Raw genomic sequence first — 9,716 nt, 5'->3', positions numbered from 1 at the left:
AATACAGCAGATGCAGATTCCAGTGGGCAGAGCTCTTGAGCGATTTTTTTTTTGGAATTTTATCGTTTTTCCATGTAAACTAGCTATTTCCTAAAAATGGTCGAAGGGCAACATTTGATCTGCGGGCCTTGGGTTGAAGACCCCTCATCTAAATCCTCATATCACTAAATACATACCTATATATAGGAAATTTTATTCCTTACATCTAAATTTATGCATGGCCAACGGCCATACTATGCTGAAAATACCGGTTCTCGTCCGATCACCAAAATTTAACAGCATCGGGCACGATTAGTACTTGGGAGGGTGGTCACCTGGGAACATCGCGTGTTGTTGGCATCGCTTTTTTGACGCTGTGAATCGCGGAGACCCCGGTTCGAACCCAACAGTCACCACAGTGGTGGTCGGCTGAAGTAGGTTTTCTGTGGTTCCCAACTTTAAGCCGCAAATGCGAACCGATCTCCCCGTTAAAAAGTCTCGCCACCGAGATCAACAGGCGTACAAACATTCAATCATTACACTTCACTCACTTCACTTCTGAAATATACACTGCTCAAAACAAATAGGGGAGCAAGCGAAAAAGTGAAGAAAACCGTGCGAGACAGCCACGTATTGGCATGCAATGGATAGTAATCGCGTATCAATGCGCAATACAGAAAAAAGACGTAAAAAAATTTGGAATTAAGCTTTAATTCTTTGAAAATATGGAAAAAACATGAAAAGATGATTTAGGGCAACAATTTGGTTACATGTAAACGATAAAAAAAAAGTACTGTTTAGACATGATGCATGAGTTTTAATAGGGCGTGTGGTCTCCTCGAACAGCTAAGACTGCTGCACACATGTTTGCCATGGATGCGATGAGGTTATCGATCAGACTTTGGGGAATACTGTTCCACTCCTCAAGAAGTGCAATCTGCAAGTCTCGGACAGTAACAGGCGGCCCTGGTCGCGCAGCAATGCCTCGTCCGATTCAGGTCAGGAGAGCACGCTGGCCATTCCATATGCTGTATTGTTTCAGCTTCAAGCATGTTCTCCACCAGACGAGCTCTATGCGTTCGGGCATTATCATCCTGGAAAACAAAGGAGTCTCCAATAGCTCCAGCGTAAGGGATGACATGAGGTCGCAGTATCTCGTCTGGATACCTTCGGGCCGTCAAAGTGCCATTCCGAATGATATGCAGGTCCGTACGTCCGCCTATGCTGATTCCACCCCATACCATCCAACCAGCTCGTCTGTATTGTGACCTTTCACGAACGAATGCGGGGTTATTTCGAGTGCCCCTGTCCCTCCATACCAGAACACGTCGGGTGTCACACTCCAGACTGAATCGGGACTCGTCTGTAAACAGCACTTGGCTCCAATCATGTTGCTCCCAATCTCGATGTTCAGCAGCCCATCTTCTTCGGGCCGCACGGTGGCGTGGGATCAACGGAATGCAGACCATTGGCCTACGTGAATAGAGCCCTCCCTCATGAAGCCGATTACGTACTGTTTGGCTGGACACCTTTCGTCCTGTTGCCAAGAGCAACCGTCTTTGCAGCTGCGTAGCATTCTCTGTTCTGTTTCGACGGGCTGTTAACCGTATATACCGGTCATCAGTTGCTGTAGTGGCGCGTGGCCGACCTTGCCCTGGTCGACGTCTAACATTTCCTGTTTCTTGGAATCGATTCCACAGCCTTGCAAAAACACTTCGGGCGACTCCAACAGCGTCCGCGACACTACGTTGTGTTTGCCCGGATTCCAGTCTGCTTATTACACGCCATGCCATGGATTCCAGTAAATCACGTTGTTGAGACATCCTCAAGTCACCTTGTCTCAAAAAAAAAAAAAAATACTGCGCAATCGAATTTCACAGTTACGGCAGTAAAACAGACGTTTCTGCAACATCCCGATTTCTGCCCTTATCTCCTTTTTCTGGTTTTTGACGTCATGAACTTTGATTTGCATATGAAGTTTTCTTCTTCCGTTTCCTGCTAGGCTTTAAATTATGGATGATTCATTTTACGTTACTTATCGGTATACATCTTTGGTAATTTTGTTAAAACCATGTGCTCCCCTAATTGTTTTGAGCAGTATAGATGGCAGCAGTGAGAGAAAAATCAGACGCAACACTAGATACACACGCTCAGACTGTTAGGTACACACACTTAAACTTCCGGCACAACTCACTAGGTAGTAAATTGTCCATGGGGATAGACCTGAGTTGCACTCGGTTTAAAAGAAAGAAAGAAAGCGTCTGCATGAGACTTGGACGAAATGTTTCGCGGATGGGATCGGCACAGTTCCGCAGAGGAACGATTGCACTCTGTTCTAAAGCAGATAGCTTATCAAACTTATATACTTATTTAAAAATTTCGTTTAAATTTCGTTCAAAAAATTAAACGTTTATAGTGCACAGAAAATTTATAAATAAAAGCGGACCTCCAAACCCTTATCGGATACCCGTTAGCCTTCCTCTTGCCAGGGTTTTGTCTCATTAGATATTGCGGAAATTTATTTTTCTCCTCTCACTATATTTTCACTTAAATGGTTCACGTCTATTTTATTTTCCACAGTCTCTGTAGCTTCCTTAGTAACTTTTGCCATATAGTGCCCTCTTTTACTTTATTTTCACTCGAAGTCCACTTCGAGTATCAAAGGCGAACCATGAAACTCACTTGAGAATCACTGTTCCACAGCGATGGTTCTTAACCTGGGGCATATATGGCCACCTATTGATCCTGGATAATTCTAATTAGGCAGCGAAAGGAAATCAAGTCGAAGAGGGCTATGAAAATAAATTTAGATGTGCATCCTCCAGTCAAATATGGTAGGAAAAATTCTTTCAAAATTCAGCAGAACTGTCCATAGAACTAAAACCATCTTAATGCTTGGACCCATCCAGGTATGACCCGGGGGCTCGTGTCCATAGAGAGCTCACATGATGACATCTGGTACTATGATTTTTAAGAATAAGTATGTAATAACACATGTAAGCTTTTAATACGTATGTAATAATGTGTATGTATAAATATGTATTTATAGCACCAGGATAATAGAGAGGTTCACTGAACTTTAGCCCAGGGGTTCCCAGCGCGAACTTATTCGATCACTATGAATTATCTGAAAGAAGGAAAAAAAAAACCAATCCAATAAGTAGACTTGCTTTTGGATTAGGGTACGACCTTGTCACGAGAAAAAAAAAATGGTTCAAGGGCTGGAAGTAAAAAAGTAAGAACACTATCCTTTAGATTCAACTAGTTTCGGTTTTACACATAGCTATGCTCTCTTGTTCCTCATTGATTTCATCCAGCCTGTGGTCAAGTTTCCATAAAGTTGTTTTCTCCCCATGAAGAGATGTCAACTTATGTGAGTGTACAGAGAGAGGCTAGACATTTCTGACACCATAGGAAGAGAGAAAGAGAGAGAGAGAGAGAGAGAGAGAGAGAGAGAGAGATCACACACACACACAAGCCGAACGTATGGGGATAAAATTCAGAATCTGTGTAGTTTGAGAGACAATTAAACCCTTAGGTGTTCAACTGGTGGCCCGTCAGATCAAGAGATCACCGACCTGCAACCACTAAAAGTCATTACCCTGGATTTTACGGCTAGTTGTAAAACTACTCGGTAGCTATTCACTCTCGTGTTAACGTGGGCTCCATCAGCTGCAGTCGTGTCTGACTCGATGTTCGATCCCATGTCCGACACAGCAGCTTTCTGAGAATAAGGGGGTAGGAGGGAAATGGGGTAAAGTAGGAATGACAATGTACGAAAAGCAGGAAAGACAAGCCTCTCTCTCTCTTCTCCGAAAAGACATCAGGGGAGATAGATACTCGCTGATATATATCCTCGTCTCCTTTAAAACATCCTTTCTGCGAATCTCTATCGCAGCTAAACCACGTCGTATAGAGATTACTTGTGTGCAGGAAATGTATAATGTCGTATAGCGAGACTGACCAAACCGACAGTTGCTGGAAGTGGAGGCGTGTTGGGGGGTTTGTGGGTAATGGCTAACATATATACACACACACATAGGAGTCGCAATCGACCCAACATCCTTCTCGTGGACAATTACAACCAGTGGCCGCAATTCCCTTCTCCCTCTCTCTCTCTCTCTGTGCTGTCCATTCCCAATTTCCCAACCCGTGTCTTCTTGCATACGCCATACGGCCTCTCAAACGGCACAATCAATTTCTCCTGGACTTAACACTCTCCGATATAATTTCGGACCTTTCCTGTCCTTACTCTCGGGTTAGCATATGTGTGTGTTTGTACATACATTACACGCATATATACGTACATACAGACGAGGGTGCATACACACATGGCCTTATGCGTTTTCCCCTCGACCCATCTGCATGCAGCGTCCACTGCTGCTGCTGGTGGTGGTGCTCTCGCCGACGAGCAATTACTTGGCGAATCTATCTGGACTCGTCATCTTAGAGATCTTTCTCCAGCAGCAGCAGCAAGCGCGGCAACGGTAGCCAACAGGAAGTGACGCCAACTCCAGAATCATTATCGGGAGTGGAGCAGCAGCTTCCGGTCCACTTAGTTAATTATTCCATTCCATTTTCCACCGCTGCACACACACGCACACACTCACACACACTGCACAACACTCGCATCTCCTGTAGCAAAGGCCTAGAAGACATTGCAAAGGGAGATTGCAAGAGAATGGGCGGCGGTGGCGGCGGTCGGTACGTACAACTGGGCAACGCAAAAGGGAGTGTGTGCGAGAGCGAGAGAAGACGGTTCAGAGCCAGCGGTCAGCTAGCGCAAGCCCTGGACATACACATACAGACAGACAGACATCGGCAACTGCGGTTGTATATTAATTTCGTGCGATGACGGCGCGTAATTTGCATGTTCTGCTATAGTAATTAAGCTTCGCGGGAAGGAGAAGTAGAGAGAGAGAGTCGGTCACCCCCCCCCCCCTCTATCTACCCCATGTATTGCAAGGAACGTGGGTGGTCGAAGATGGGCAGTAAACTGGGTTTTGAGGAATGGGGGGTTCAGAGGGATACCTCGGACCATATATAACTGTTCCCTCATCGCTCTCCTCCGTCCGAGCAGTCGCCCCCCCCAACGCCATTAGCGAAGAGAACCTCCGATACATGCATACATAGACGTACGCATATACCACAGGAGTGGTGGACAGCGGCTACCAGAGGAAGATCCATGCAAACTCGGGGTAATAGGCCGAGATAAGGCCAAGTTTCGGAAGATGGGTAGCGAGGGAAAACACGGGTGTAGAGATATATGTATAGAGACGGAGGTTGGAATGATCATCGGGAGGGGGAGTTGTTCTAGTCAGTGTGTGGAGATGTGGGATATACACAGAGACAGAGAGAGAGTTGTATGCCATCTCATACCAAACTCATCGGTTATCTCCTTGGTCTTTTCGTTACCTAACTGCCAACTATCCGTCCCGCTAACCGCTTTTGCCCGCCAAGCGTTTTGAGGCATTCCGTCTGTCCCTGGCATATCAATCCATTTGCACAGCCTCTAATTGGTTAGTGGAGACGTCGGGTTTTCGTTATGTACGAACGACTAAACACATGCACACACATACAGTAAACGTGCTGTATTATACAGTATACCCGTGGCTTTTCCGCGCTACGCTTTTCAGGTGTATGTGTTGTCTTGTTCTTCCTCTTTTCCCATTTCCAACTTGATCCCCACAGAGAGAGATGGTACCTTCAGAAATATCTCTCTGTCTCTCTCTCTCTCTCTCTCTCTAGCCTGGTGGCAGCAGTTGTGTCCAAACATGTGGTTTTGTGTGTTGACCCTTTCACCCAGCAAAAGTCAGCAGCAGCAACAGCCGCCTTTTGCTCTTAACCAATAGCAGCGCCAACTTGTTTGAAAGTTTCGTGTCATGTTGTGGTTGTAGATGGCGATGGGTGGTGATGATGATTCGTTCGCCGAAAACAACAGATTTTCGAGTGTTTTGATTAATTTCGCAGCTCGTTAATTAGCGTGACGTTCACGTGTCACACAGTTTCAGAATAACGTTGGAGAGGGGGCACTTATTTCTTTCATGTTAAACGAGGTTTGATCAAAGACCACAGAACCACGACAGGACGGTCATTTCGTATTCTATCTAATTGGAGACGCGTAAGAAAACTTGACGGCTGAATTATTGGATGTACAGAATATTGGCAAATAGCTTAGCGTTAGTATATGTTGAAGACTTGAAAAAATGAGAATCAGAATTTAATTTTAATTTTTTTTAAAATTCGATGAAGTAGGATCTTCTTAAATAGTATAGGTCAGAGGTTCCTAACCGGGGGTGCGCACACCCCTATGGGTACGAGATAGCATTTTTGGGGCGGGGGGGTGCGAGATGAGAAAAAAATTATATGTTGGATGAGAGATTATTCAGTTGTTTTCCATTTCAGTTGAGAAAAAATACTGTTATTTACGTAAACTTATTTCTTGGTTTGTTTACATTGGTACCTCGTGTTATTATTGGCATATTGTGCTTAGATTTGATACTATCGTGAACACACACGATTCAGGAAAAACGTCAAACAGTTCAGTCAAGTGCCAAGGAAACATTAATTTATATAATTGTTACGGTTGGAATCAAAAAGTGAAGAACTTATTCAATGCGAACCTTTTTTTCCTAATCTCAAAAAAAAAAAGTTGAAAAATACTACATTTTTTTCAGTACCGATCTTGAATTAACTTTCAAAAAAGAAAAAATGAAGCCAAAATTATATATTAGAAATTACCGAAAATACATTGAACAATAAGTAAAAGAATTCATTGAAACAATTAGAAATTTCTAACTCATAAGAAACGTATTATCCAAGGAGGCGCGGGAAGGTAAGTCGCATTGCTCTGGGAATGCGGAAAGGTAAAAAAGGTTGGGAACACCACTGGTATATAGATCATGGATCCTCCTCTTCAGTAGTAGCTCAAATCTTGCACAGTACAGAAATTTAGTTTTTGTAATTGTGAAGACGTGGTTGCCCGAACCAGACAGCTTCAGTTTTCTAAATGTTTCCGGACGGACAAAAAGCACTTCAAAAAATACTTAACATTCTTCAAAACTTATTTCAATTTTGGGAAGAACATTAATAATTCCTTCCACTCTATTGACCAGACCGGTTTTACTTTTTCGCCCTTTTTCCTGGATTTTATTTTTTTTGAAAAAGAATGAAGCTGTCCGGTTTTTTCTACCCAACAATCGAATTTTGTGGCCAGGCTTACCAATAAAATCTTAGTTAAATACCCCCAAAACCTCTTAATTAACACATTAGAACCGTAAGGTTACAAGAAGTAACGTAATAAGTTTATAGAAAAAAAAAATCTAGAGAAAGATTTTGAAAATAATCATGAAATTTGTCACTTTTTTTAAAATGTACTTTACCAAAATCACTCAAAAACAACAGTTATTGTTACGCTGTTCATTGACTCACTTAAAAATGTTCTCAGAGATCATCATCATTAACGTCACCATCACTGGACGCCAATGACTGAATAACGCCGTAACTAGGATTTTTAACACCCGGGGCAAACATGATTCAGCCGCTCGGAGCAAACATTATTTTTTTGCCCCCAGAACTTTAAAATTCGATAATTTTATAATGGCGTTCTTTGTTCCCATCTAAAATTGCTGCCCGGGGCAGTTGCCGCCCCCCCCAGCACCTTCTAGTTCCGGACCTGGGCTGATGCAATGCGAGGAGCGCGAGCGCTTCCACCAAGCGACCAAACGTTGAAACAATTTGGTGCAGAAACAACACAGCTCCAGGAGTCACACACACACACACCATCAAAAATGAAAAAAAAAATATTTTTTTGAAAATTTTTGAAATTTTAAAAACCATTTTTATAAATAGTAATTTTTTTAACTTTGAATAATATTTTATAAAAGGAATATGGAAATTTATATAGTTATTGCATATATGTTACTTGCGAAAGCCCAAAATAGCCCAGTTAGCGAATTATCCAAATTCGTTGTAAATTGACCCGGCTAATGTTCGAATTTCGGACTTGTCCAGCCAGTTCGCAAAGTGGATAGAGATCCCTAGCCAAAGTCCGAAAAGAAAAGGCACGATTCGGGAGTCATCACCATTTGAAGTGTTTTTCCGTGATAATTGTGTCCACATTAGCTTTGGCAACCCATCATATCGTCGTCATGATAGGGGTAATATAATAATAATATTGTTATGTATAATCGGAGATATAATAATAATTTATTTCAGCTCGCAATACATGTAATATGACTTCTTGTATCATAAAGCCGTAGAAATAAAGTATTTTGTTAAAACACACGCTAGCACGCCCGCACGCACACATACAAATGAAAAAGTACTCCGAAATTCAAGGGATAGAAATTGGTGTAAATTATTTGTGTTATGCTCAATGAAAGGTACGATGAAATTTAATTTATGTATGAAATGGTGAAAAACGTATCAAAATCTAGAAAGTGTCTCACAGGTTTCAACAAAACAGAATAGCTTTCAATGGATAATGGATTCAATGTAAGGATTCATTTATTTTTTAATTACAGTCGAATCCCGTTATAACGAACGCCAAGAGACCGGTGGAATCACTTCGTTACAACGAAATTTCGTTATAAAGGAATTCCAGGTTACCTAGCATTGTTCCTATGTAAACTTATTTGAGGGATTAGAAAAGTGTTCGTTAAAACGAGATTTTCGCTATGACTGTATTATTCTCGTATAATCGTCCTCTAACGTTTATCCACTATTCTCTCAAAATCGCTGGCAGGCCACGGCAGAAAGATCCAAGGGCCACATGTGCCTCACGTGCAATACAGGAAGACCCCTTTTATACAGCTTTTCTAATCGGATAAAATTTAAGGTGATAAGCAAATTAGACCTCTTTTGCTTCTTTCTTACCGAACGACGATTCAATCCATATTAGATCAAATTACACTATCGAATGAAACCTGACGAGGCACTCATTTTTCACTATCCGGTGGAAATTTCCTTGAGGACGTTTAATTACGATATGCATGGAATTTCCCCATCACGGTTTTATTTTATTTTTTTCCAACCAAACAAGACGTTGTACGTGGTGGACATTCTTGGACGGAACTCGTTGCTTTGACGTCCTCGGAGAGGTTGTTTTTCAACAATCTCAGCGAATATCTTTTTATTTTCAGTTATTCGAAGTTATTTGCTGACTTGTTGTTGTTGACAGCTTCATTTCAGACTAACGTTTAAACTAATATACATATTATGCTACACGTATCTATCTCTCTCTCTTCTCCTTGCTGTTGGGCAATCGTGGCAGACAGGCAAACTAATCCAAACCGATTTTCCCGTAAGAAAAAAAATATAATGATCACATAGACTGCCACTAAACACGATGCCGTGTTATATTCGATGACTGACTGAGTTGGCGGTATTTTATTTTTCCCTTTAATTTCACCTGTGGGGGAATTTTCGTTATTTCTTGGAAACTGTTTGGCAACAGCGTTTGGTAAAAAAAAAAAAAAAGCTGATAACAAACACTAATTTGATTTTTTTTTTTCTGCGCATCTATTTCTTGGGTGTCTTCCTATTGGAAAACACTGCTTTTTGTGTATGGCGTGAAAGTTTCTTTTCTCCCTTCAAACTAACGAGTCTCGAAATAGACAACGAAACGTTCCTGTGACAACACCTTAAAAAGGTATGTTTTGTAGTACGTACGAAAGTGGGATTTTATTTTGTGCGTTATTGTTATATTTGAGTCGTTTAGGTACGTTTATTGAATG

The 9,716-nt window shown here is 41.8% G+C and overlaps 1 pseudogene; it reads left to right on the top strand.

Annotated features, from left to right (window-relative positions):
- Positions 1-220: 220 nt before the first annotated feature.
- On the top strand, positions 221-339 carry LOC149082199 (5S ribosomal RNA; annotated as a pseudogene).
- The last annotated feature ends 9,377 nt before the right edge of the window (positions 340-9,716 follow it).

This window comes from Pholcus phalangioides, unplaced genomic scaffold (genome assembly GCF_987345545.1).
Source record: "Pholcus phalangioides strain wild (caught in Gottingen) unplaced genomic scaffold, Ppha-v1.0 ptg000009l_1, whole genome shotgun sequence".
NCBI classification, from domain to species: Eukaryota; Metazoa; Arthropoda; class Arachnida; order Araneae; family Pholcidae; genus Pholcus; species Pholcus phalangioides.
Note: the sequence above shows the minus strand (reverse complement) of the source record. Positions and strands in the feature narration are given on the sequence as shown.